This window comes from Saimiri boliviensis, chromosome 2 (assembly GCF_048565385.1).
Source record: "Saimiri boliviensis isolate mSaiBol1 chromosome 2, mSaiBol1.pri, whole genome shotgun sequence".
NCBI classification, from domain to species: Eukaryota; Metazoa; Chordata; class Mammalia; order Primates; family Cebidae; genus Saimiri; species Saimiri boliviensis.
Genome location: NC_133450.1, coordinates 1,523,189 through 1,550,938, shown reverse-complemented (window position 1 = coordinate 1,550,938; position 27,750 = coordinate 1,523,189). Strand labels below are relative to the sequence as shown.

The 27,750-nt window shown below is 38.1% G+C and overlaps 1 protein-coding gene across 14 annotated transcripts in view; it reads right to left on the bottom strand.

Moving 5' to 3' along the window:
- Positions 1–27,750, bottom strand: part of PEAK1 (pseudopodium enriched atypical kinase 1) — a 300,593-nt gene that overhangs the window by 243,272 nt on the left and 29,571 nt on the right. For 11 of the 14 annotated variants that reach the window (XM_074392604.1, XM_074392605.1, XM_074392607.1 and 8 more), the window contains exon 2: positions 3,269–3,331. The exons of 1 other annotated variant lie outside the window; for it this stretch is intronic. The gene's annotated coding sequence lies outside the window, so the exon portion shown is untranslated. Of the gene's footprint in view, positions 1–3,268; positions 3,332–4,200; positions 6,739–27,750 lie in introns of those variants that run through there. 2 more of the 14 variants (XM_074392603.1, XM_074392615.1) reach the window with 1 other exon arrangement.

Here is a 27,750-nt window from a genome sequence, read left to right as displayed (position 1 = left end):
TTAAACCAAACAAGCCCAGACAATGTCAAGTACTGACAAGGATATAGAGAAATTAAAATCTTCATACATTGTTAGTAGGAATGTAAAAAGATTCAGTCTTTTAAGAAAATAGTTTGGTAGTTTCACAAAATGTTAAACACAGAGTTACTACATGACCTAGCCATTCTACTCTTAAGTCTATATTCAAGACACATGAAAACATGTCCACATAAAAACTTATATACAAGTAAGTGTTCCCAGTAGACTTTTCATAATAGCCAAAAAAGTGGAGACAACCCAAATGTCCAACAACTGATGAATAAATATATGAAACATGGCATATAGATACTGTGGATGAAAAAAATAAAAAATAAACAGGTGTGACCTTTTTTTTTTTTTTTGGAGACAGAGTTTCCCTCTTGCCACCCAGGCTGGAGTGCAATGGCATGATCTCAGCTCAGTGCAACCTCTGTTTCCAGGGTTCAAGTGATTCTCCTGTTTCAGCCTCCCAAGTAGCTGGGATTACAGGCACTCACCACCACGTTCTGCTAAATTTTGTATTTTTAGTAGAGACAAGGTTTCACCATGTTGGCCAAGCTGGTCTTGAACTCCTGACCTCAGGTGATCCACCCGCCTCAGCCTCCCAAAGTGCTGGGACTACAGGTGCAAGCCATCACACTCAGCCACTTTTTTTAACTTAATCATAAACAATGACATGTCTTTCCCTGGCAGGCTTCACAGGAGAAAACTGCCTCCCCACACCAGATTTGGCGCACACCCAGTGCATCGTGATCTCTAAAGCAAGCTGCAGTCAAGACTCAGGTATCCCTAAATGACCAGATTTACATTCCTAGCCCAGGTACCTTTGAGGTAAGTCTCTGTGGCCTTCAACTGAGGCCCTTCCTTAGGCAACTCTGCAGGGGCCTCCTCAACCAAGGGGAAACACTGAAAACACTCTCCTCTACTCTGACTCAGTACCTTCCTCCACTCCCAGCCTTTGCACCTCGCCCTCCAGCCCACCCTAGATCTATAAAACAGCGGGAACCTTTTGCTGGGGTCCCTCAGCACTGCAGAACCCCCACCTCTGTGCCGATCCACTTGACAGGAGGGAGCCTGCATTTTCTCAGGTTTAACGTCTTGCTTATCCTAATTCAGTAAGTGACTAAAGTCACTCAGCTCTGTGTTCCCAGATCAGCTACTGACACAGACAAAGGAATATTTTTCAGCCATAAAAAGGAATCAAGGTTCATCCACGCTACAACATGGATGAAGCTCAAAAACTTTATGCTAAATGAAAGAAATTAGTCACAAAAGACAACACACTGTGCAACTCCATTTAAAATGTACAGAATAGGCAGACAGTAAATTAGTAGCTAAAGGGAGGGAGGAATGAGTGGAGACTGCTAATGAGTATTTTCAAGAATGATGAAAGGCCAGGCAGGTGGCTCACACCTGTAATCCCAGCAATGAGGCTGAGGTGGGAGGACCACTTGAGGTCAGGAGGTTGAGACGAGCCTGGACAACATGGGGAAACCCTGTTTCTACTAAAAATACAAAAATTAGCCAGGCATGGTGGCATATATCTGTAATCCCAGCTCCTCAGGAGGCTGAGGCAGGATAATCACTTGAACCTGGGAGGCAGAGGCTGCAGTGAGCCAAGATTGTGTCACTGCACTCCAGCCTGGGTAAAAGAGTGATTCCATCTCAAAAAGAGTGATGAAAATATTCCAAAACTAGATTGTAGTAATGGTTGCACATCTCTGTAAATATAATAAAAACAATTAAATTTTACACTTTAAATGGGTGGAATTTATAGCATGGGAATTATTTCTCAGTAAAGATATGATATGAATACATGATGTCCGTGTTTGTATCATATTTAGAGCACTATTGTTTGGTAAGGGAGTTTGTAAAACAATCCTTAAGGAATGTAGATACTAAAGAACATACAGTAGTAGAATGACATGCTGACATTTTTTTTTTTTTTCTTTTTTTTTTTTATTGCATTTTAGGTTTTGGGGTACATGTGATGAACATGCAAGATTGTTGCATAGGTACACACATGGCAGTGTGCTTTGCTGCCTTCCATCCCCTCACCTGTATCTGTCATTTCTCCCCATGCTATCTCTTCCCACCTCCCCACCCCCCGCCCCTCCCCCATTTCCCCCCAACAGACCCCAGTGTGTAGTGCTCCCCTCCCTGTGTCCATGTGTTCTCATTGTTCAACACCCGCCTATGAGCGAGAATATACGGTGTTTGATTTTCTGCTCTTGTGTCAGTTTGCTGAGAATGATGGTTTCCAGGTTCATCCATGTCCCTATAAAGGACGTGAACTCATCGTTTTTGATGGCTGCATAATATTCCATGGTGTATATGTACCACATTTTCCCTATCCAGTCTATCATCGTTGGGCATTTGGGTTGGTTCCAGGTCTTTGCTATTGTAAACAGTGCTGCAATGAACATTCGTGTGCACGTGTCCTTGTAGTAGAATGATTTATAATCCTTTGGATATATACCCAGTAATGGGATTGCTGGGTCAAATGGGATTTCTATTTTTAGGTCCTTTAAAGAAAAAAAAAATCTGTTGACAATGATAAAAATGCCTTTGAGAGCAGTCAGACTCAAGGCGGAAAGATGAGATGAGAGACTTACAATGGTCCATTCAGAAAAATTTTAACAAGAAGAAGACTTGAACCAAGACAGGTAAGAAACAGGAAAGGGCTAAGATCCTATCTTTAGAGTGGAATGCTATCTATAGAAGCTTTCTATAAAAAGAAAGCTTTCTATAGAAGCCAACTATTAACATACTGATGTGTATATATCCTTATTACATGGGCTCCCAAACAGGGAACTACAGAAAGTCGTCAAGTCCAAGAGAGCACAGTGGTAGAAAACTCTTAATAACTGACCCATTAAAATAGCTAGCGGTTGTTTTCATCTATGACTTAACTAACAGAAAATCTGTCTTCAAGAATGTGACACTATAATGCCAATATATTCTCAAGTGTATCAGAGAATAGTAGTATGAATTTCATCTTTTGAGTATTAACAATAATGAAAAAATTCACCCTAAAATATTTTATCCCTAGAACAAGTTTCATTTATTTCAAATGTCTTATAAAGTAAAAGTAAGCATACTATATATGTAGTTTTATAATAAATACTTATTTCCTATTAAAACACTCAGAAGAAAACACATTTGGTATTGCCTTAAATTTTGTCAGAAACAATTCTTTCTCATTATAAAATATGTATTAAAAGGCAAATGTATTCATAAATTGTCTCACCTTTGGTTTTTAGATAAACCACAAAGAAATGACTACAGCATAAGCTCCAGTTTGGGCAGATACCTGAATTAAAAAAAACAAACAGAAAAAGACATGGTCAATATGGTTGAATCTGAGTAGGAAATTTAATTCTTTCAATAAAACCCTAACTTGATCATTTACCTACTAAATTTTTATGTTCAAGTTGTTCTTTAGGTATCTGTAGAATGTCAAGAATTAAGAAATTCTCCTGGATTTTCTATTGCCTTTGATTAATGTTGATATTAAAAGTATATCAAAACAGGCTGGACATGGTGGCTCATGTCTGTAATCCCGGTACTTCCGGAAGGCTAAAGCAGACAGATAACCTGAGGTCAGGAATTCGAGAGCAGCCTGGCCAACATGGTGAAACCCTATCTCTACTAAAAATACAAAAAAATTAGCCAAGTGTGGTGGCACACGCCTGTAGTCCCAGCTACTCGGGAGGCTGAGGCAGAAGAATTGCTTGAACCCTCGGTTGCAGTGAGCCGAGGTCACGCCACCGCACTCCAGCATGGGCAATAGAACGAGACTCCGTCTCAAAAAAAAAGACAAAAAAAAGGGTATCAAAACATATACTACATTAATAGCAGAAAAATATCAATTTCCTTCATCAACTCAATAATTCAAAAGAAAGTATTTTCTTAAGTTTACACTCGCTGTATCATGATTACCCATCCTCATAGAAAATACAGAATTTAAAAATCTGGAAATGTAAAAGTAAACCAATACCACATGTTTATAACTTAAGCAAATGAGTAAATTAAATAAAACCAATGTCTAAGTATAAAAATGTTCTCTACATTGGCAAAGAAAATCAAATTAAAATGAGAGACCATCTTTGATCAATGAAATTAATACTGTTTTTAAAATAAGATTATAGTCATTAACGCTTTTCCAGTTCTTCTCCTTACCAGACTCATGGTAAGACTGGACCTCATTGCCCTCTTTCAACTTAGGTGTGGGCACACGACTTGCTTTAGCCACTGAAATGTACATAGATGTGATGTTAGACATTTCAAGGTGTAAGCTTTAGGACCAAGTACACAATTTACAGACCTTCCAGCTACTGCAATCATTATGGAGTTCACTAAGTGGCTCTGAAGAGAAAAGAAACCCTGCTGATATGTATTAGACATGTAACATGAGCAGGAAATAAACTTTGTTGTATTATGTGACTGAGATATTTAAGATTGTTACTACAGCACAATCTAGGCTATATTGACAGCTACAAGTGATGATGTAATATAATGATATATAATAACGTAACATAATAGGCATTTTTGCACAGTGTTCATAGGAACTTAAATTGGCAAATTTGGTTTTTTTTTTTTTTTTTTTTTTTGAGACAGGATCTTGCTATCATCACCTAGGCTGGAGTACAGAGGCGCAATCACAGCTTACTGCAGCCTAGACCTCCCAGGCTCAAGCAAAATCCTTCTACCTCAGCATCCTGAGTAGCTGGGATGGAAGTAGCTGAGTACTCAGGTGCCCACCACCACCAAGCCCTGCTAATTTTTCTGTTTTTTGTAGAGATGGGGTTTTGCCATGTTGCCCACCCAAACTGGTCTCGAACTCCTGGGCTCAAGCAATCCACACCCCTCAGCTTCCCAAAGCTGGGATTAAAGGTAAGATCCACATGCCCAGCAATTGTTAAAATCTTTCTGAAAGCAATTTTGCAATGTGCAACAAGAAGCTTAAAAAGTTCAAATCCTGCCTGGGTGCAGTGGCTGACGCCTGTAATCCCTGTACTTTGGAAGGCCAAGGTGGGTAGATCACGAGGTCAGTAGTTCAAGACCAGCCTGGCCAAGATGGTGAAACCCCCATCTCTACTAAAAATACAAAAATTAGCCAGACTTAGTGGTGAGTGCCTGTAGTCTCAGCTACTTGGGAGGCTGAGGAAGGAGAACTGCTTGAACCCAGGAGGAGAAGGCTGCAGTAACCTGATTGTGCCACGGTACTCCAGCCTGGGCAACAGAGTGAGATGACACTCCATCTCAAAAAAAGTTCAAAACCTTTGATCCAGTAACTTCTAGCAATCTGTCCTAAATAATCAAAAATTCGAACAGATTTATACATAGCTCATTTATGACTCTAAAGAACCAGAAAGGCCAAGTGTGGTGGCTCATGTCTGTAATCCCTGTACTTTGGAAGGCCAAAGGTGGGCAGATCATGAGGTCAGCAGATCAAGACCATCCTGCCCCACTTAGTGAAACCCTAACTCTACTAAAATACGAAAAAGTAGCTGGACATGGTGGTGCGCCTGTATTCCCAGCTACTCAGGAGGCTGAGGCAGGGGAATCGCTTGAACCAAGGAGGTGGAGTTTGCAGTGAGCCAAGATTGCACCACTGCACTCCAGCCTGGTGACAGAGTGAGACTCCATCGCAAAAAAAAGAGCTAGAAGCAAACTAAAGGTACGTACGTTTGCTAAATAAGCTAGAATATTAAGCAATCATTAAAACTGCTTATCAAAGACACTTGACGTCTAACAGAGGAAACTGTGTAAAGGGCATACACAAGAAGTCTCTGTAGTGTCTCATCAATTTTTTCATGTATATGACTCTAGAACAGGTAAAACTAATCTCCAGTGACAGAAAGCAGATGAGTTAGTGCAGGAACCGAAGGTTGTATCAAAGAATTGACTGCAAAGGGGCTTAAGAGAAGCGTTTAAGAATGATTAAAATGTTGTATATCTTGATTATGGTGGTTGTCAACAGGATATAGACATTAATCAAAACCCCTCAAACTGTACTGCACATAAATCATTTTACTAAAGTGTATTTTAAAAGTAAAATGAAAATGTTTAATGACAGGAAAATGCTGATCTACCTGGTAATTTGAATTACATAACACATAAATTTGCATAGGAAAGACTAGAAATACATACAATCATACAATGTGAATAATACTTTGTTTTGCGTAAGTATTATATAGGTAATTTTAATTTTTCCTTAAGTTACATACTTTCAAAATACTCTAAGTATATATTTTTATGCTTATTTGGTGGTATTTTAATGGGAACCAGAGTTTATGCCTAGAATAAGCTTGAGGTTTTAATAATTTATTCATTCAATATTTATTACATGCCTCCATGTACAAACAGCATTCTAAGTGGTAGAGGGATACCTCCCAACTTAGGTATGTTTCTCCAGGGTTCAGCTAGATGGGCCTGTCATGGGATCACTATTGCCAGTGACTATGGAAACATTAACAATCCTCTGTAAACCACAACTTTTTATAATCTTTACACTGGCAAATGGCAGGTAAGTGGTGACTACAAAAACTGTTTGCATTAATAATTATTTGTTTACCTAATCTTCCTGAAAATAAGCTTACATTTTCTACAGTGTTTAACGTGTAATATATAACATATATTTTGAATGTATCACAATGTGTAAATGTGTTTATAAAAATCTATATTGGTAACTATTCATTTAAAAATGTTATAAGTTTTGAGAATTTATTTACTTAAAAAATTAAAAATTTACTTAAAAATTTTACAGTTGTAAAAACTTAATTTTTTAAAACACTGAGTGTTTAAAACTCTAAAAATTTATAGAAAAATGTACAAATCGAAATTTTGGACACATATTAAACTGTAATTACAAGTAAAAATATAGCTAGAAAATATTTGTTTTGTGTTCAGAAGTGAGTGTAGCAATTCAAGATACTGGGGACAAGGGATTAAGACTGTATATACTAACTTCTCATGACAGAAATATCTGACATAACTACTCCATTATAGGGAATACACATGAAACAAAAGAGAAAGAACATATATAGAAGAATGTAATTCAGATTTTTTTTTTTTTTTTTGAGATGGAGTCTCACGCTGCTTCCAGGCTGAAGTGCAGTGGCGCGATCACAGCTCACTGCAACCTCCACCTTCTAGGTTCAAGCCATTCTTCTGCCTCAGCCTCCCAAGTAGTTGGGATTACAAATGCATGCCACCACCAACAGAATGGGAAAAAATTTTTGCAGCCTACCCATCTGACAAGGGGCTGATATCCAGAATTTACAAAGAACTAAAGCAGATCTACAAGAAAAAAACAAACAAGCCCATTCAAAAATGGGCGAAGGATATGAACAGATACTTTACAAAAGAAGACAGACAGGAGGCCAACAAACATATGAAAAAATGCTCATCATCACTGGTCATCAGAGAAATGCAAATCAAAACCACATTGAGATACCATCTCACACCAGTCAGAATGGCGATCATTCAAAAATCTGGAAACAACAGATGCTGGAGAGAATGTGGAGAAATAGGAACACTTTTACACTGTTGGTGGGAATGTAAATTAATTCAACCATTGTGGAAGACAGTGTGGCGATTCCTCAAGGACCTAAAAATAGAAATCCCATTTGACCCAGCAATCCCATTACTGGGTATATATCCAAAGGATTATAAATCATTCTACTACAAGGACACGTGCACACAAATGTTCATTGCAGCACTGTTTACAATAGCAAAGACCTGGAACCAACCCAAATGCCCAACGATGATAGACTGGACAGGGAAAATGTGGTACATATACACCATGGAATATTACGCAGCCATCAAAAACGATGAGTTCACGTCCTTTGTAGGGACATGGATGAACCTGGAAACCATCATTCTCAGCAAACTGACACAAGAGCAGAAAATCAAACACCGTATATTCTCACTCATAGGCGGGTGTTGAACAATGAGAACACATGGACACAGGGAGGGGAGCACTACACACTGGGGTCCGTTGGGGGGAAATGGGGGAGGGGTGGGGGGGTGGGGAGGTGGGAAGAGATAGCATGGGGAGAAATGACAGATACAGGTGAGGGGACGGAAGGCAGCAAACCACACTGCCATGTGTGTACCTATGCAACAATCTTGCATGTTCATCACATGTACCCCAAAACCTAAAATGTAATTAAAAAAAAAAAGAAAATTCCAGACAAAAAAAAAACAAAAAAACAAATGCATGCCACCACGCCTGGGTAATATTTGTATTTTTAGTAGAGACAGGGTTTCACCATGTTGGCCAGGATGGTCTCAATCTCCTGACCTCATGATCCACCAACCACTTTGGCCTCCCAAAGTGCTGGGATTACAGGCATCACAGTATAGTAGAACTGGAAGGAGGCACTAAGACCATCTTTCCTCCCCATGATATTGCAAAGGTACTAACTATGGCCCATAGGTTTCTGTCTTCCAGGTTTACTATAACCTGGGTCAAAAGCACATTTTATCTCACAACATTGGCTCCCTTTTCCTTTGGTGAAGTAATCTGGGAATTAAAAAAAAGATGTACAGTAGAGTAAATGCACTCTCCTCCAACTCTCCACTGAGCCTTTGCTACACACAACTAATCAGCTAAAAGTGAGGTGCTGATAACCTTCATATTTGACTAACTCAGCATCAAAGATCATTTCCTATTCTCCCAGCTTCATCTCCCTCTACTCTACTTACATATTCTCTAAACTAAGTACATCAATCTACTAGCATTCCTGAAAAAGCACCCGTTTTGTCCCATGGAACTTGGTCTATGTGGTTTCTTTCCTATGGACACGACCTCTTTTTTCCTCCTGTCCAAATTCCTTCCATCCGTCATGGCCCAATTTGACATACATGATGCCTTCAGGAAGCTTATAATCCAATAGGAAACATAGCTCAGGTACACACAAAAAAAGTTTTAAAAATCTTGAAAGTTGTAATAAATAAAATATTATAAAATTCTAAGGAGTATAATGTCATCTCTGGGGAAAATGTTTAGGTAACACTTTTGGAAAGTCTTTGAGTAAGATATGAAAAAGAGCAGACGAAAGAAAAAGGGATGTTCCAGGCAGTGGAAATGAGCAAAGTTACATGAAAAGTAAAAAGTTCCTCTTCAAAGTTTCCCTTTTTGTTAAAGAATAAATAATACTCGTTAGAAATAATAGTCTCTTTTAAAAACTAGCTTCCTCCAAGCTTCCTTGCTTTTTGCTGTTAACTCTTTGTTAGGCCCTATGTATAGTAAGGGAATAAGTGCATTCTATGTTCTTGTACTTTAATCAAGTTATTTGTTCTGGTCCATAGCTGCTCAGACATGTCTAAACACACCCAGGCATTTCTCAGCTTACAGCCTATGCCTCTTCCTTATTTGGAAATGCTATTATTCTCCTAGTTTCCCATAAACAACCCCCTTCCTTTTTTTGTTCTCCATTGCGCATTTATCTATTTAGGAAAGTTTTAAGTTTTTAGCCAATTGAGATCAGTCTAGATTTGCAGTCCAGCTCCAGCCAATGGAGATAGGACACAGCAATAAGGACCCAGTGCACCAGGGATAAAAGCTTCTGCTTTTCTTTATTCAATGTGCTTTCATGACAATCAGGCTTCTGAGAAGCATCCTTTCTACAGAAAGTAAATTGCCTTGCTGAGAAAATTCATATTTGAGTGCTATTTCCTTTGGGGCACTGAAAATTTTACTTCTGTTACGAAAGGGATAATCTGTTATAGTAGCAATTTTCATCTTTTTGCTTTCCTAGATTTGCCTCTAACCAAGAGATGACACAGAGAATGCCCTTAATTTCTTAAGTCCCATAATTTTGAATGCTACCCAAAACCATAGATTTAATATGCTAATCAGGTAATCAATATTCAAAGTAGACAGTCTACTTCAGCATACGTTTTCAGGTAACTTTTGTGAACATAAAATTCCAACACATCAGGCTGGGTGTGGTGGCTGATGCCTGTAATCCCAGTAATTTGGGAGGCCGCGGCAGGTGGATCACAAGATCAGGAGATACAGACCAACATGGTAAAACCCTGTCTCTACTAAAATACAAAATATTAGCCAGGCATCGTGGCATGCACCTATAGTCCCAGCTACTCGGGAGGCTGAGGTAGGGGAATGGCTTGAACCAGGGAGGCAGAGGTTGCAGTGAGCCAAGATCATGCCATTGCCACTCCAGCCTGGCAGCAAAATCAAATATAAATTATGTGGCTTTAAGGCTGAATTCTGTTATTTTCATACCATTAATCAAACCAAAAGGGCTGAAAGTAAAAACTTCATTATTTTAGTTTCCTTTTTACTAAGTAATTTTATTCTACGGATTGCAACCTTTCACATTCTGGTTCACTCCAAACCTTGAGCCTATAGATGCTATCTAAATACCTGTTGAATTAATGATATTGGAACATGATATACATTTCACTGAAAATATTCTTCCTTTAGTTATGCAGTATAATAGAAAGTAGAGAAGACAAAGATCATTAATTGAAAGTGTTATAGAAGTGAAGCCATCAAGAAACTTAAACAATTATTTCAAAACCATCTTTGAAGCAAATAATCTATTAATATGTAACTCAGATGTTTACTGTAACCTTTGTTGAAACACTACACACATACCACCACCACCATGACCTTTTTTTCTAAATACAGCTTGAGGGAGGAAACCATATAAATGATGAACAGAAGTTAAGCACGGTGGCTCACGCCTGTAATCCCAGCAATTTAGGAAGCTGAAACAGGTGGATTACTTGAGGCCTGGAGTTCAAGACCAGCCTGGCCAACAAGGTGAAACACTGTCTCTACTAAACCTACAAAAATGAGCCAGGTGTAGTGGCACATGCCTGTAATCCCAGCTTCTCAGGAGGCTGAGACAGGAGAATCGCTTGAACGAGGCAGAGGTTGCAGTGAGCCGAGATCATGTCACTGCACTCCAGCCTGGTAGACAGTGAGACTCTGTCCCAAAAAAATAAATAAATAAATAAAAATAAAAACAAAACAGAAAAGAAAACTGCCACTTATTCATCTTTATACTTCATATAAAATTCCTAGCACATAGTGAGTACTTTAAAATCATTCACTGAGTTGAACAGTCATAGAGAAAATGTTTTCTCTGCTCTCCATGACTTCACTATTTCAAAGGTATTAGGTATCAACTCTGGCAATAAAAGCAGAACTTACACTACTATGAAAGCTTGACCTATTTCAAGAGGTATCTGATATGAGAAGAGATATCCATAGACGTGTTCCCTAATTACACAAGTAGAAGAAGATGCATTGCTCTACTGTTGTTGATTTTGCTATATTTAGTTGGCTCTGAATTGAATTATTCAAGCATGTACAAATATAACCTTAAAGGGGTCCACATACTTGCTCCTAACAATGTGGATACAAAAGCTGCCATTCAGATAAAAGATGACAGGCAACAGGAATCTGACAGGCCAGTAATTTATCGCATTTTCTGCACATTGGAATTTGTAGGCCTCCATAGCCATTAAGCAAAATTAGTTTCATGATGTCAGCCAAAAAGCCTAATGGGCAACAGTTTTATGTCATTAAAAAACGACTGTCCTCAATCTGTCTGAATCTGTGTTTGCTCATTAGAAGCCTCTCCGTGAATCAGAAGCGAGGGTTTAATTGCGCTCTTGCTCTATGAATGTTTAGTATAGCCCTCAACTATAACAAATTCCTATTCTCCCTTTCCCTGTATCTAAAATAGTTTAGATATAGTTGAAGAACCTAAGTATCAAGACAGGCTAGCAGTTCTCTACTGATATGGTTTGGATTCAAGTCCCCACCCAAATCTCATGTCAAATTATTATCCCCAATGTTGGAAATGGGGCCTAGTGGGAGGTGATTGGATCATGAGGGCAGTTTCTAATGATTTAGCCCTATCCCCTAGTGCTGTTCTCATGATATAGTTCTCACAAGATCTGGTTGTTTAAAAGTGTGTAGCACCTTCTTCCTCTCTCTTTATGCCTGCTTCACCCTTGGCCTTCTGCCATGATTGTAAGTTTCCTGAGGCCTCCCCAGAAGTCTAGCTGATGGCCAGCATTATGCTTCCTATACAACTTGAGGAACCACGGTCAATTAAACCTCTTTTCTTTATAAATTACCCAGTACGAGGTATTTCTTTATAGCAGTGCAGGAATGAACTGACACATCTATCAAAAATGGAGCAATTTCAAAAACATAAATGTGATTTTAATATGTATTTATCCAATTTAAAAATCAAGTGTCAGAGACAAGCTTCACCTTCTCTTGCTCCTAATTGTTGATCTCTGAATCCACTACGCTCTCTTATGTCCCTATGTGTTTGAAATTGTTATTTTTCCCCTCTGCTTGTTTAGAATCTCCTCCTTAAACCTGTCTGGCAAATTTCTACTCATAGAAGTCCTCCCTGGTTTTTCAAAAAAGGATGTATGCAATCTTCCCCTATGCATGTTTTATATACTTACATCAAGTACCTCTCAAACTATAACTGTCTCTTACAGTTGGAGAACAGTAAGCTCTCTAAGGGCAATGACTGAACACCTCTTGGCGAAGCTAATATTGAGCTGGTACACACCAACAGAGCCTGATAGGCTGTACTAAAATACTTCTGTAAGGTAGTCTGGTAAAGTGTCAATGCCTCACACTCCACCAGTCCTAAGGTGCCTACTGATGGCCCAATCTACCCACCACCACTACAACCCAGCAGGTAAAGCAAGAAAGCCTGACACAGCATAAAGGATGAAGGAGTTCTTCAAGACCCTGATCCAGGGCTACAGCCAGGTTAACTGGTTGTTGCCTATTTTGTACTTACTGGTAAATGCTTTGAATATCACTCCTGCCTCTTCAAAGCCAAAGCACAGGACACTGCCTAGCTTATCAGGTTTTAATTCTTTGGTAAGATAATTCATGAAGACATATCAGGTTTATCAACTACCCAGGGTCAATGGCATGCTGTTAAAACTATGCAGATAATGATCAGTGATCAGACTGGCAAGAAAAATCCAGATGCTAAAGTACCAGAGAGAAAAAACGGTCAAGTCTGTCTATTCTCTGTGTTTGCCTTCAGGACTTGATAAAATAAATGCATATCTTGACCACGTGCAAAAAAAAAAAAAAAAAAAAAAAAATCCTCCATAGAATACTTTATAGAGAATATAATTCAAGTATTTTTAATGTTTTTAAATAAAGTTTAAAAGCAAACTTTCTATAAAATAAGTCTCCATAACATACCACAAACAGTGATCACTAAACTCTAATCAGTGTCTTAGATAGGAACACAAGTATCACTAAAGGAAGAGCACAGTGATTAATTCAAATGGACAGGAAAAGGTAAGAATGAGAAGAGTCAGTCAATTCTAAATGGCATGTCTAATTACAGATTTTGCCAGGGGATTCAGATACTTCTAATTAGTTTTACTTGGTATATTAATTATAAATAGAATACCATGAGAGAAATTTCTAATTACAGAAATGTACCTAGAATGTAAAATCAAAGTTTCTAAGTTATCTTTATAACTTAATAATTAAATGTTCAATAATGTATGATAATTATTTTGAAAGTCATCAATAAAATATACGTCACATTAAAATCCAGTTACTCAGAATATCGCTATGGTGGTGACAGAGTCTTTATAAAATCCATATGGGAGCAAGTACGTAGTTGAAAGAGGGACAAATATGTAGTTTCAATAATAAGAATTTTGAACTTATAAATGGTGATAGAACAATCTTTTTAGGCTATTTCCTTTCTGACAGAAAAACTGTCTTTCATTCATCCTGTAGGAGTTTCAGAGATTAAAACATTAAAAATAAAGAGAACAAGACCATCCTGGCCAACATGGTGAAACCCCGTCTCTACTAAAAACACAAAAATTAGCTGGGTATGGTGGCGTATGCATGCCTGTAGTACGAGCTACTCAGGAGGCTGAGGCAGGAGAATCACTTGAACCCGGGAGGCAGAGGTTGCAGCGGGCTGGGATGGCGCCACTGCACTCCAGCCTGGCGACAGAGCAAGACTTTGCCTCAAAAAAAAAAAAAAAAAGTTAAAAATAAAGATGGAAGGAATAAATAGTGGCAAGAGAAGCTTATCTAATTTCAACACTATCTCATTAAGATCAATCTTTAAACCAAAAAAACAAAACCCTGCTGTGCTATATACTAATGAAAAATTCTACAAGGTGACAAAATCTCAAACAAGTGCTTACTAAGGACAAATTAAGGAAAACCATTCTGATTTTTTAGTATTTATATTAGAGTAAAAATTCAGAAAAGAGGAGAAAATTAAAGACCATGGTGTATTTTAACTTTAAGAAAAGCTTTTAAAGTTTCACTAATCTTAAATTTAAAAAATCATGTAAATTATCTTGGTTTTTAGCTCTAACATGAATTTCAGCAGAAAACATATACAAAGAAAATGTAAGTAATAGTTACAGTATCTACCATTTATTGAACACCTATATACCATCTCAGGCAGAGTGCAAAGTGCTTTATCTAAATTGTTAATTTTCACAACCATCTAACTTGGCAGATACTATCATCCCTAACTTACTGATGATGTTGATATTAAAAATAACTTTGCCACAGTCAGCTAGTAAGTGGCAAAGATTCAAACCTATAGTTGACAACCTAACAGCCTCTGTGCTGGCCACTACGCCCCACTAATTGACCAGATGGCCTCAATGTAGTTAAAGTAAGCCAGTGTAGCACTGAAGTTCCATGCTGTACTAGCTGTTGTAGATGTCTAAGTTAATACTTCCATCTACTATCCCAATGACTGTGACTATCTGAATATCTAAGGAAAACAATATAATTTAGTAATTATACTTCTGACTCTGATTTGGGAAATCAAGAATGTGGCCAGTTGGCTTAAGAGCTATCACAAAATTCTATTTCCACTAAACTCGCTTTGATCCAAATGATCAAAAAATGATTAAGTACTTAGATACAGAAGTAAAAGGATTCAATCAGCTCCAATGTAAGTCAAAAACAAGTGTAATAATAAAAATAAATGAGTTTAACAGAATATATTTTAAAAAAGCCTCCTCCAACTTTCGTGAACACATATAACAAAAAAGAAAATGTACAGTTTACTTACAAAAGTCAGACAACTTGAAGCTCTTCTAAATAAATGAACATGAATAAAAAAATTACCACATACCTAACAAAGGCACACAACAAATATTTAACAAACAAGTTAATGACGTGGCTAAATGAAGAGTAAAAAGTGAAAATGGGGAAAACAAGGAAATTTATGAGAAGAGCTGACCTTTCTCCAAGTTCCTTCTCATGTGAATACTACCTGCTCTACCTGTAATCCCAGCACTTTGGGAGGCCAAGACGAGCAGATTGCCTGAGGTCAGGAGTTTGGGACCAGCCTCACAAACATGGTGAAACCCCATCTCTACTAAAAATATAAAAATTAGCTGGGCGTGGTGGCAGGTGCCTGTAATCCCAGCTACTGTTACTTGGGAAGCTGAGACAGGAGATTTGCTTGGCCCCGGGAGGCAGAGGTTGCAGTGAGCCGAGACTGTGCCATTGCACTCCAGCCTGAGAAGAAGAGCAAAACTCTATCTCAAAAAAGTAAAAAAATAAAAATAAAAATTAATTAATTAAGACTTGTTCTATATTTCCCAGGAAGTTGGTTAAGGTGGGCGGTGGGCGGGTGGGGGGGTGGGGGGGGCGGGGGGTGGAGAAGTACCCGCTCTTGAGGTTCTTTACTAAAACAGTCCTTCAGAACATATCTACCCTGGCAGAACTCTCCTCCTCATACTGTGGCCAAAGAAATACCACCTCTCTCCTAAGAGAAGGTCCGACATCCAAAATAACATCCTCTCTTGTCCTGAACAACCTCTTTCTGGAAACATTTTCAATCCCTCTATATCCCATAGAATATTTTGAAGACATACTTTTTTGGTTTTCTAAATGGAATATTATTTATTATTTAATAAGCATAATGAAAAATTTAAAGAGTGATTTATGATATACATAAATTCTGAAACAGTAAGGATATTTTATAATGCAAATATAATTCTCATTTTAAAAACATAGGCATCCTTCACATAGATGGTTGCATTTGAAAAGAAATTTTTAATACATTTTTACATATTTTCTACTTTTTTATTTGAAAGAAATCATGCCTTAAACAAAAGCTGTATTACAGTTACACATCTCTTATCAACAGGAATGCATTCTGAGAAATTCATCATTAGGTGATTTAATAATTGTGCAAACATCGTAGACTATATTCACAAACCTAGATCATATAGCCTACTACACCCAAAGGCTATGTGATATAGCCTATGGCTCCTAACCTACAAAACTATATAGCACGTTACTGTACTAAATACTGCAGGCAATAACAATGGTATTGGTGTATCTATACACAGATAAGAGGCTGGGGGCAGTGGCTCATGCCTGTAATTCCAACACTTTGGGAGACGAAGGTGAGAGGATCACTTGAGCCCAGTTTGAGGCCAACCTGGGCAACATAAGGAGACCCCACCTCTACAAAAATGTCTTAAAACTTAGCTGGGCATGGTAGCACATGCCTGTGGTTCCAGCTACTCGGGAGGCTGAGGTGGGAGGATCGCTTAAGCCAGAAAGGTGAAGTCTGCAGTGAGCAGTGATTGAGCCACTGCATTCCAGCCTGGGCAACAGAGTGAGATTCTTGCCTCAAAAAAATAAAGTAAAACACAACTACAAATAAAACACAGACAAGGTATATGTTCTTTTTTTTTTTTCTTTTTGGATGGAGTCTCGCCCTGTTGCCCAGGCTGGAGTGCAATGGCACCATCTCAGCTCACTACAACCTCCACCTCGCGGGTCCAAGAGATTCTCCTGCCTCAGCCTCCAGAGTAGCTGGGACTACAGGTGCACACCCCCACAATTCACTAATTTTTGTATTTTTAGTAGAGATGGGGTTTCACCATATGTTGGCCAGGCTGGTCTCATCTCCTGACCTCAGGTGATCTGCACACCTCGGCCTCCCAAAGTGCTGGGATTACAGGTGTGAGCCACTGCGCCTGACCTACAATATTATACTCTTATGTGGTCCTCTTTGATCAAAACTTTGTCATTCAGTGCATAACTGTATTTACAACTCCTACCTGGCTGGTGTCTGGAATAACTTCCGGAATCTCATCTACTCTATCATTTGCTGATTCAAAAATCACCATACAGCCCAACTCCTTTATTTTACCTAATGAAACTTACTAAGCTTGGACATGTAAAAACCACATGTGATTTTCTTCTAGTACAACAATGCCTATGAGACTGGGCAAGTCGAGACCAACAGTGATCTCTCCCCTTCATACCAAACAACTAGACTATCATTTAAATATGTTATTATTTTACTCATGAGTTTAAAAAGAAAACTATGCCTGACTATCATATTTCCTAAAACTGTTAAGTTTCTAAGGACTGCACTGACTCTGTATAGCAATATTATATGTACATGTCCCATAAAAATAAAGCAAGCAAACATTTTGTAATTCTTATTTCACTTGTGAAAAGGCCAACCATGTAACAGTTTTATGAAGCATCTCATTTCTTTAGCAAACTACTGAAAGATCATCTCCCTTTCTTTGACATATATGGACAGTGGAAGTCATAAGGAAAAGCTAAATGAAATGATCCTCAAAAATTCTTGCTTCTTACAGAGTACAAAATTCAATAGGCTAGCTGCCGGAATCTTGCTATTTCAAGGTATTATTTACATATTACAAATTATATTTAATTAGAGTTTGTTACATTTTAAAGGCAATGGAAAATAAAATCTTTGCTAACATTCTAGCACATTTTAACTCTACTATATGCTAAAACTTTGTAATAACATTTTGTGTCTTGGTGGTTTTTGGAAGGTCAATATAATTGCATATTTATATGGTGAAATGAATCCTTTTAAAAATCACATTGTCAATTCTCTTTGGCCTCAGAAAATAGACATGTCAAAAACTCAATTGGAAAGCAAATAAATCATGATCATTGGAAATGTTATTAAATAATCCTGAAGATGAAATCTGAGTCAAACTGCAGAAAGACCCTCAATCTCTGCTACCAAGAACTGTGTTGGATTCATTCATGTATCATTTATAGAAAAGAGGTAATCAGCCTGTCCTTAGCCAAGCACAAACATGTTTGTTTAGATGGAGTGTGTAAGTCCGAGGATTTTGCTCACCACCCCCATCGTTCCTTGGTTTGCAAGAAACAACTGTGGCTCAGCTGAGATTGTCTTTAACGGGTTTGTTTTTAAAGAGCTGTATCTTCTGAAATGAGATTGCCTAAAAGCACTGCAATCGTCTCCACTGGGATTTCAAGTTATACTGGTAATAAATGTGCGCACTTAGGTTAACAAGAAAGAAGAAAAAGACAACCTACAAATAGTGCTGAAAATCTGAGGTTATACATTTTCTCCAACGAAATAAAAGTAGTTGAGTGCCATGCATTTCAAATAGAAACTCAAAAATCTGGGGATGTCCACGGCAAGACCTTGCCATAAGGAGCAAAATTATCTAGCAGTCTTTCTCAGTGGTCCCTGAACTAGCGTTCTCTATTAAACTAAAAAGTCATAAGAGAACGTGAATCACTTTTGAAGAGCTCACTGAAGAATAAAATGAGACTTTAAGTCTTTAAATCTAAAGAAACCATCTAGAAATATATAAAAATCCCAAATTGTATACAATGTAACAAATACAACACTTATCAAACACCCTCATACTTACAATTCTATACCCTCTGGGAAGAATGGTATACATGGAGGGAAGCCATTTTCTAACTCGACACACTAGGCCAGGGTTCCCCACACCCAGTATATACAGATTCACGGGCATGCTATAAATATTCTAGGAGTGTATATCTAGAGTAAGAACTGTTCACTGCCAACCCAAGGGCCCATGCAACATTAGACTGCACCAATAGGGGCCCTTAAGAGGACTGGTTAGGTCCAAGGTCCAAAACCTTCATAAGAGATGGAATGAGCTTTAGAAAAGTGGCCAGAAGCTGGGCGCGGTGGCTCAAGTCTGTAATCCCAGCACTTTGGGAGGCCGAGGCGGGTGGATCACGAGGTCGAGAGATCGAGACCATCCTGGTCAACATGGTGAAACCCCGTCTCTACTAAAAATACAAAAAACTAGCTGGGCGTGGTGGCGCGTGCCTGTAATCCCAGCTACTCAGGAGGCTGAGGCAGGAGAATTGCCTGAACCCAGGAGGCGGAGGTTGCGGTGAGCCGAGATCGCGTCATTGCACTCCAGCCTGGGTAACAAGAACGAAACTCCGTCTCAAAAAAAAAAAAAAAAGAAAAGAAAAGTGGCCAGAAACTCTTGTAATGGGAAACTTTTCCATTTATAGCAGGACTTGTCTACAAGATACCAAAACTAAGTGCTGTTTCACTAGAATGGGACTTATTTCATCATGCCATCCTATCCAGAATGCTGGTTTTCAATCCTTAATTAGGATAACTACCCAAACCCTAACCTAACCCCTGCTCCTTCCTAGTACTAAAAATGAGATTTTTCTTCCTCAACTCAGTAAATTTCCTTACAATATTTCCGTATCTGGCAAATGTAAATTCCTTACTATACTTCCTTACCTGGCAAATAAACTTAGCTTTGTCTTTTTTTCTGTTTTTTGTCTTTTTTTGTTTTTTTATTTTTAGCTCCCTTGGTCTTTGTTATATTCTTTGATGTACTGATTTTCAAGAATATTTTCATTCCTTTTCTTCCACCAAAAGCAAATCAATATTGCCCTGGGAGTCAGAATTGGTCAATAGTATGACCTGTCCTGCAATACAGGTTGGTTATGTAATAATACAGGCTGATGGTTAGGTCATGCCGCTGGTGTACCTGAAAATCTGCCAGACAATTAGAATCACCACTTCAGCAAAAATAGCAACTCCCAAGCTCCCTCGCAACAGATCACTCAGCCATTCACTCTCTGCAGCTGGTCCAGGGGTGACTCAGACCACAGAGCCTGTGTTTTCCAGGGTTCTGCGAATGGACCCCACTATGACCGTGTGGCTTGTCCAGAGAGGCTGGAATTCCTGCCCTGGGTGAAAAAGCTGAATTCCTGTGGACAGAAGGGGTCTCCGGCTCCCCAGGCTATGTCCCAGAGAAGCCACATGCTACAGGCATCACAGACCCCAGAACCCCCCGGCATTTGGCTTGTCTCCTGAACATCCCAGAGGGTCTCTGCTGTTGCTCTGTCCATAGCTAAAGAACAAAGCACTGTCAAAAAAACAAACAACAACAACAACAAAAAAAAAAACAGCAACTCCCTGAATACTCTGGTAGTACTGATCAGTGCAGTGTTAGGAGGCTGGACATAACTGATCTTTAAAGGCAAGATCCCTTTTTATTCCTCTTTCTGCTTATTATGCACATGGTCCACTGTCAAAAAGATATGAGAAAATCAGTTTTTTAAGTTTCTGAAAAAGTTTCTTACTCTGCTACCCAGGCTGAAATGCAGTGGCATAATCACAGTTCACTGCAGCCCTTGACCTCCCAGGCTCAAGTGATCCTCTCACCTCAGCCTCCCAAGCAGCTGGGAGCACAGGCATGCACCACCATGCCTGGTTAATTTTTGTACTTTTTGTAGAGATGGCGTTTCATATGTTGCCCAGGCTGGTCTTGAACTCCTGGGCTCAAGTAGTCCACCCACCTTAGCCTCCCAAATTGCAAGGACTATAGAAAGTAAGCCACCATGCCTGGGCAAAAATCAGTTATTAGGCAAGAACTATTTGCTTGACAAGCATCCCCCTCTCTCCCAAATGGCAGATAGATAAGTGTGTTGCTGGAAAACCTGGTATACCACTTTCACCAACCCAAAACTACCTACATTTAATATACAGTCTTTTAGGAGGGACTTCCTCTGAAGGTAATTTCAGAGTGAAGTATAATTGCCAGGTAAAAGAAGTTTTATTTAGACAATATGAGCTAATAACATGATTTGACTTACTAGGTTAGCCTTGGTTCCCCAGCACTTTCCAAACCCTGCTCTCCCTCTTCACAGAAAATATCCCAGAGGTTCTGTGGAACCCAAACAGCAAAATGCTATTATGGATTTTTAAATAAGGGAGTATGGGAGTAACATGCTAAAAATCATGTTAAAACGTGATTAATCTTCAAAGATTAATAACATGACAAGATAATCTAGGACTTCAGTTGGGAGACAATGGAAGCAAGAAAACCAACTTGGCATAACATAATTGATCCGTAATGAATAAGGCAATGGCCAGATGCAATTACATGTACTTGCAGTTCAAGCCACGCAGGAGACTGAGGCAAGAGCACTGCTCGAGGCCAGGAGTTAATGGCTACAGCGACTATGATGGCTCCTGTGAATAGCTACTGCACTTCAGCTTGGGCAACACAATGAGATCCTGTCTCTTTAAAAAAACATTTTTTTCTCTTAAAAAGAATAAAGCAGTGACTCTAAGAATAGTAAAGAAGAGCTAAATTTGACATTACCAACAAACTTTGTCTTTTCTATTACAAATTCAGTTCATTGAGTAAACTGAAAGGATTCACTTGTAAGGCACAGAGTCACTTTTATCCATCTAGGTTAGAGAGTGCCACCAGGAAATCATCTTTCTGAATTACAACACTCTACTCTCCTGACATTTTCTCCAAAAACACCCTAGAAGGAGCAATTTCAGAAGTGCTCACTTAGCCATTATTGCTGCTTTGATGGCAACTAGCTTGCCTGCTTGCCTTCTCCAGGTACTCCCACCTCTACCCCTACCCACAAAGCACACACCATCGTATCCCCAAAAGCCACTCTGAGAAAAAGGAATAGGGCAAAAACAAGAATCTAAGAACCTAATTGTATTTGACCTAGAAGTGGGACTAAAAGAAATTAGATGCTTTGCCAAAATTTGGAATAAAACTAGAGTTAAGCATTTTAAAAATTCGAATGGGTTTTTAGATAACCTTCATATTTTCTCTGCCTTTAGACACAATACACCAAATATAAAATCCTTGTAAAATTAAAATTCACAGAAAAGTTTCAAGCTAGACTCCATTCATGTCATTCTCTCTCCCTCTCTCACACTCCCTCTGTATCTCTCTCTCTCTCTTTAACTTCAATGGGGCAAGAATGATTAATAGAAACAGCTAATAAATCAGAGCTTCCTTCAGGGATTCCCTGCCACCATCAGGGCAAAGTTCTGCCTTGATAGCCTGGTAACATAAAGCCCATAACATCTGATACCTAACAATCCTTTCCAGTCTCATCCTTCACCATACTACTTTCCATTTCCTCATTCACCAATAATTTCTACTGAATATCTATAGATCCCTAGTGCTTAACGTCTCATACTTCCATACCTTGATTCATTCTTTCGCCCTAATACTCTTTCGCCTTGTGTGGCTAGGTAAGGCTCAAGTTCTTCTCTTAGAAATATTTCCTGACATCCTTCCTCTTGGGCCCTTCAATACATCCCTCCTTAACCCACACCAAATCTGCATTGGGCTCCCTCTTTCATGCACACCTCTATCAAACTTCTCAGAGGGTACTTTCCATTCCAAAACCAGGGAGTGCCTCACATTATAGGTACTAACATAGTCATTAGTTCCCAGTTCCATGTTCCTCCTAGAGCAGAGTCATTTTTTTTTCTCTTCTTTTTCTTCTATTTTGTCTAAGAATTTTCAGTATTCTTCCTATTAACTTGACAGTTTTATGCACATTTGGAATATGGCTATTAGCTTCTTAAAGGGGAATCCAAATGAGATTAAATACACAAGGAAGTTTTTCCATATAGGGCTCAATGAATCAAGCTGACCCCAAAAATGAGCTTTTATGAATATTACTAAAACAAAGGGGAAAAAAAGAACTTTTCTTAAAATGTTTATTGTATTTACTTTGAAAACACATTCATGCATCAGTTTCTGAATGATCAAAATGTTGAAATATGAAATCAGTTTATATCATTATTTGTTTTTTGAGACAGAGTCTTACTCTGTCACCCAGGCTGGAGAGCAGTGGTACTATCTTGGCTCACTGCAACCTCCACCACCTGGGTTCAAGCAAGTCTCCTGTCTCAGCCTCCTGAGTAGCTGACATTACAGGCGCTGACCACCACACCCAGATAATTTTGTATTTTTAGTAGAGACGGGGTTTCACCATATTGGTTAGGCTGGTCTCAAACTCCTGACCTCAGGTGATCCACCCATCTCAGTCTCCCAAAGTGCTGGGATTACAGGTGTGAGCCACCATGGCCAGCCAGTTTATATCATTATTTTAAGCAGAGAATAATATCCACACTGCAATAGGAAATCTGCCTTAAGAAGATACATCAGAGTTAAAACTTGCAACATCTGAATCCATGTTCCTTTGATCATTTTAAGTACGATAACTTAAAGGATACATAAAAATGTGATAACCCTAGTTGCCAGAACTCTGTTCAAAATCTTCCTGCTAGGGATTCAAACTGGGGGCTGCATGACATCCTTATGCTATTAGTGTGAAAAACAAAAAGGAAGCTTTTAGAAAAACACTACCCAAGACTATACCCAGTTGTAGCCTCAAACTGGCATCATCCCCATATATTACATGGTTTTCATAATAATCTTACTAGATTTAGAAATTCTACCAAATCAATGGTTCTAATAAAAGCACAGAAATGTGATCTAATATAAAATACTCACGTGGGTCTTGGTTTGCTTTTTAGAATAACTTTGGTCGATCTAATCTCTTCTATTTCTTAAGCTCTAAAATGTAGCAATTATAAAGTCACTATTTTAAAATGTTTCTAAGCTACCTGGTGCACCTCAACTCAGTAACTCTCTCTAGCTCTAAAAATTAAACTACCCATTCATGGAAACATACTTAGGATAAAACATTGCGAAATATAGACTGCAAATAAAAACACTAGTCAACTTGAATCAAAAGATTAAACTCTAACAAAATGATTTACAATTAGCCTCAATAATAAAAATGTGAATTCAATACTAATTGTAATATAGTGGGATTTCCCTTATTTACTTGAGGGAGGGTATGGAACGTAGAAAATAAATTAAGTATTCTAAAGATCAGAGTGAAACAAAACTTAACCTAGCTAAATCTGAAATTTAGTGAAAAAAAAAATACAAGCTCACAAACTATTATATTTTTGTCCGTTACCTTCACTCCTTCCCTGCTGCCAGCCACCTGTTTTAGATGTTCTCACGCAGAGAAAATAGCAACAATGCCATATTCCTTCCAAATGCAATCAGGTTTTGGCAAACTTAAGTCAGTATGTCAGTTAAAAATAGAAACAACCCAAAATGTGATTTGGCAAATAACTACTTAAGTATTGGGGAGTTTCTTCCTTGAATGGTATTGTACTTTCCATTTATCATTTTTAAATGTACAAAGAAAACTGAAAATCTGCACATGTAGCTCTGGACAAATAATAGTTTCCAAATTAATAATACATTATGCATTACTCTATTAAGCATACATGAGGAACAAAATTATGCTATTTTGGAAACAGAACTCCTTGTGAGAGTGGTCCTTAGAGTTGTGATATTTCAAACCACTGCTTCTATTTTCAGATAAACCCTATTGACTCCTTTATAAGTTAGCATTCCAATTTGCCAGAAGCTTAAACAACCATTTTCATCAACACGTGTGCCAATTGCCTTTTCTGGGCCCTCCACCAGATCCATTAAGGATTCTCAAACTAAGCCTGCATACATAAAGTTTTATTTAAGCAGTCTCACCCATTTGGTTACAAGTTGCCCATGGCTGCTTTTGCTCTGTCAACAGAGTTGAGTAGTTGTGACAGATCATCTGGCTCTAAGTAAACAGTCTGCCCCCAGGACTTTTAACAAAGAAACTTGATAAAATTCCCTTACCACTGTCTTCACTGTTCATCTATGAAATAAAGGCTAAGGAGTACTTACAGAATTTCTCAGAGCAAATGCAATTAACTTTTTAATATTTATACTACTTGGAACCCATGTCTAAGATACTTTCCCGAAATACTGAGTTGATTCAGCAACCAGGGTCAACCTAAAATCTTCTCAGATCCAAAATGTGAAATGCCTTTGCTCAGCACCATTCTGATTACTATTATTCAGCAATAAGTATAATACTGTCATAAGGAAGTTGGGTAATGACAGAAGCCTATTTGTGTGTCATTATTTCTGCTAAAGAATTTTCAAGTGGAAAAAAAAATGGTTAGAGGTGGTTAAAACAAATGTACTTAAAAGTTTTGCAAATAGAAGACAATGATGCTGTTTCACTCTGTAGCCATTCTAACTTTCCAGCAAAAAAATCCAAGGACTAACCTTCAGATTAAAATGTCAGATAGCTAAATATTAAATAAATATCTGAGAAATAAAGGGAGATGGGAGAATGCTCTGGTTGTTAACTTCATTGTAATTATTTTGTGTATTACAATTTTCACTCTCTAAAGGTAAGGAAGGAGATAAAGCAAAGGAGTCTTTTTTCTAAGGCTAGGTGGCAAGGCTAGGTGGAAGGCTAGGTGGCAAGGCTAGGTGGCAAGGCTGCCTCTCATTCTGTAGAGAAAGCAGACAGACAAAAGGAAGTCACACTGCATGAAAACAATTCATGGAAAACCCTGAAGTCTGAAAGGCACATTTCTAAAGAGAAGAAAAATCATATCATTTTATCATGGTGATTAACAGAGGCACTTAATTAGATGCTATCTGAGCCTTTGGTCTTTCTAATACCAACTCCCTCCTGACTAGTTAACAGCACTGAGAATTTCCAAAGGACCAGGCTTGGGGAAGAATATATGAAGAAGGAAGGGGTCTGAGTTTTTGGAACAAATCAGATAAACCTGGTTTGAATCTAGCACCCATTTTATACGTGATCTTGGGTCAATTATTTAACCTCTCTGAGTCTTGATCTCTTCATGAAAATAAAAATGGTACTACTTTCATAGAACTACTATTAGGATTAATGGAGCTATTATAGGAGGTGTTAACTCCTGGAATGAAAAAATAATAACAGCAGTTAAACATATATAGAACCATAGGCCAGACATATATTCCTCAGAAAATCTATTTAGTAAGTATTATAACTTGTCCAAAAATCACAAAACAAGCAAATGGCAGAACCAGATGTGGACCCAGGAAGTACACCTCCAACGTCCTTGTTCTTAATTACCTCTTATACTCAAGTTACTATTAGAATGAGCGTACCATGTATTCCTAAGAATGGCTCTATGTACAACAACTTTGTCAACATTTCAATTTTCATAGATTTCTAATTTGGAAACAATTCTGCTTTTTTGTTAAAATGCTGTTAGTAGCACAAAGCTACTAACATTATGGTCATAAGTTCAGTATCTGTTTAAGTCACTGAATTATAATCAGAGGGAAAAAAATTTCCAAAACCCCAAAACATTTAGGATGACTTTGTTCATACCCATCAGAACAAGGACTACATTAAAAAAACAGAAAGGGCTACAGAACAAACACCTCCTCCTCTCCATGCGGAGCTCAGAAGGGATTTTGGTGGCACCAAAATCTGAAGACTCAAAGATAGAAGGGCCCTTGGTTTAATGACAGAGTGAGAAATGAAGGCAAGAGAGAAGTGTTGCTTTCCCCATGTCCCACAGTTGGTCATCCCTTACATCAGATCATGTGCAAGAGGATCTTCCCAGGACACCATTATGTTTAGATTCCTACTGAACGGCAAACTCATGCCTCATTAATACCTCATTTGAAAGGCATGTATAGGTAGGCTGTTGCACGACAGAAATATATTGGAATCTGCAGATGGAGAGGGATCCTCTTACCAAAGGTCTTTAAAGAATCTATACAACTATTGTATAGCCATAATTTTTTAAAAATCTATTTAAACAAGACACAGTAAGCTTGTTAACTCAATAAAATGCAGATATATAAGTTTGTAAACATTCCTAATGCATTTCTGAACTATTTTTGTGTTCTCAACATAGAATACATCTCCAACAGAAATTATCTCCCTCCTTCTAGTAGTCCTCATAATAAAACTGCCATTAAGGCCTGATTATAATCCAGATAATCTTTTCTACAAAAATACTTGCTCCCTTAAATTAATAAATTATTAAATTCCCTCTTCCTGGAAACAGACACAGCAACACATTTTTTAAATGGTGAGTTACCTGATGTTTCACTCTCTCAAAAGACTGGATGTTCACTATCCAGGTGTAAATATAATTAGTCTGCTTCTAAAATAATTTTGTAGGGTATGAATTCCCTCACTCTAGGTTACAAATATTTGTCTTAATGCATATCTTACCTTTTATTCAAGGCAAAACAGATGGAATTGTTGTTCAAACTCAAAACAATCACATAAGAAAAGCGATTTGTTAACAGCTGATGTTTTCAACTCCTTTTACGACAACCCTAACTCATGCGTATGATCTCCTCTTTAGCAGAACTGAGAATCACATCTCCAATAGGGAAGTAACTCTCCAGTGACATACCTAGCAGCCAAACTAAGGTTACATAACTAAATTAAGCAAAATTTAAAAATCACTACCCAGGAAAATGTTGAAATTACTTGAAAAAGTTATAAGAATTACGAAATTATGAAATTACTTGAAGAAGTTATGAGAATTCCCAAAAAACAAGCAATAATTATCTTTTCCTCTACAGCAAAAAAAAAAAATTAAAAATTAATAAATAAAATAGTGACAGTGAAAGGAAAGGAACAAGCTATATATTCCAAAGGAAGAACTACCACACTTGATTAGATATAAAGTTGAAGTACTCAATGAATAAAAGGTGACCTCA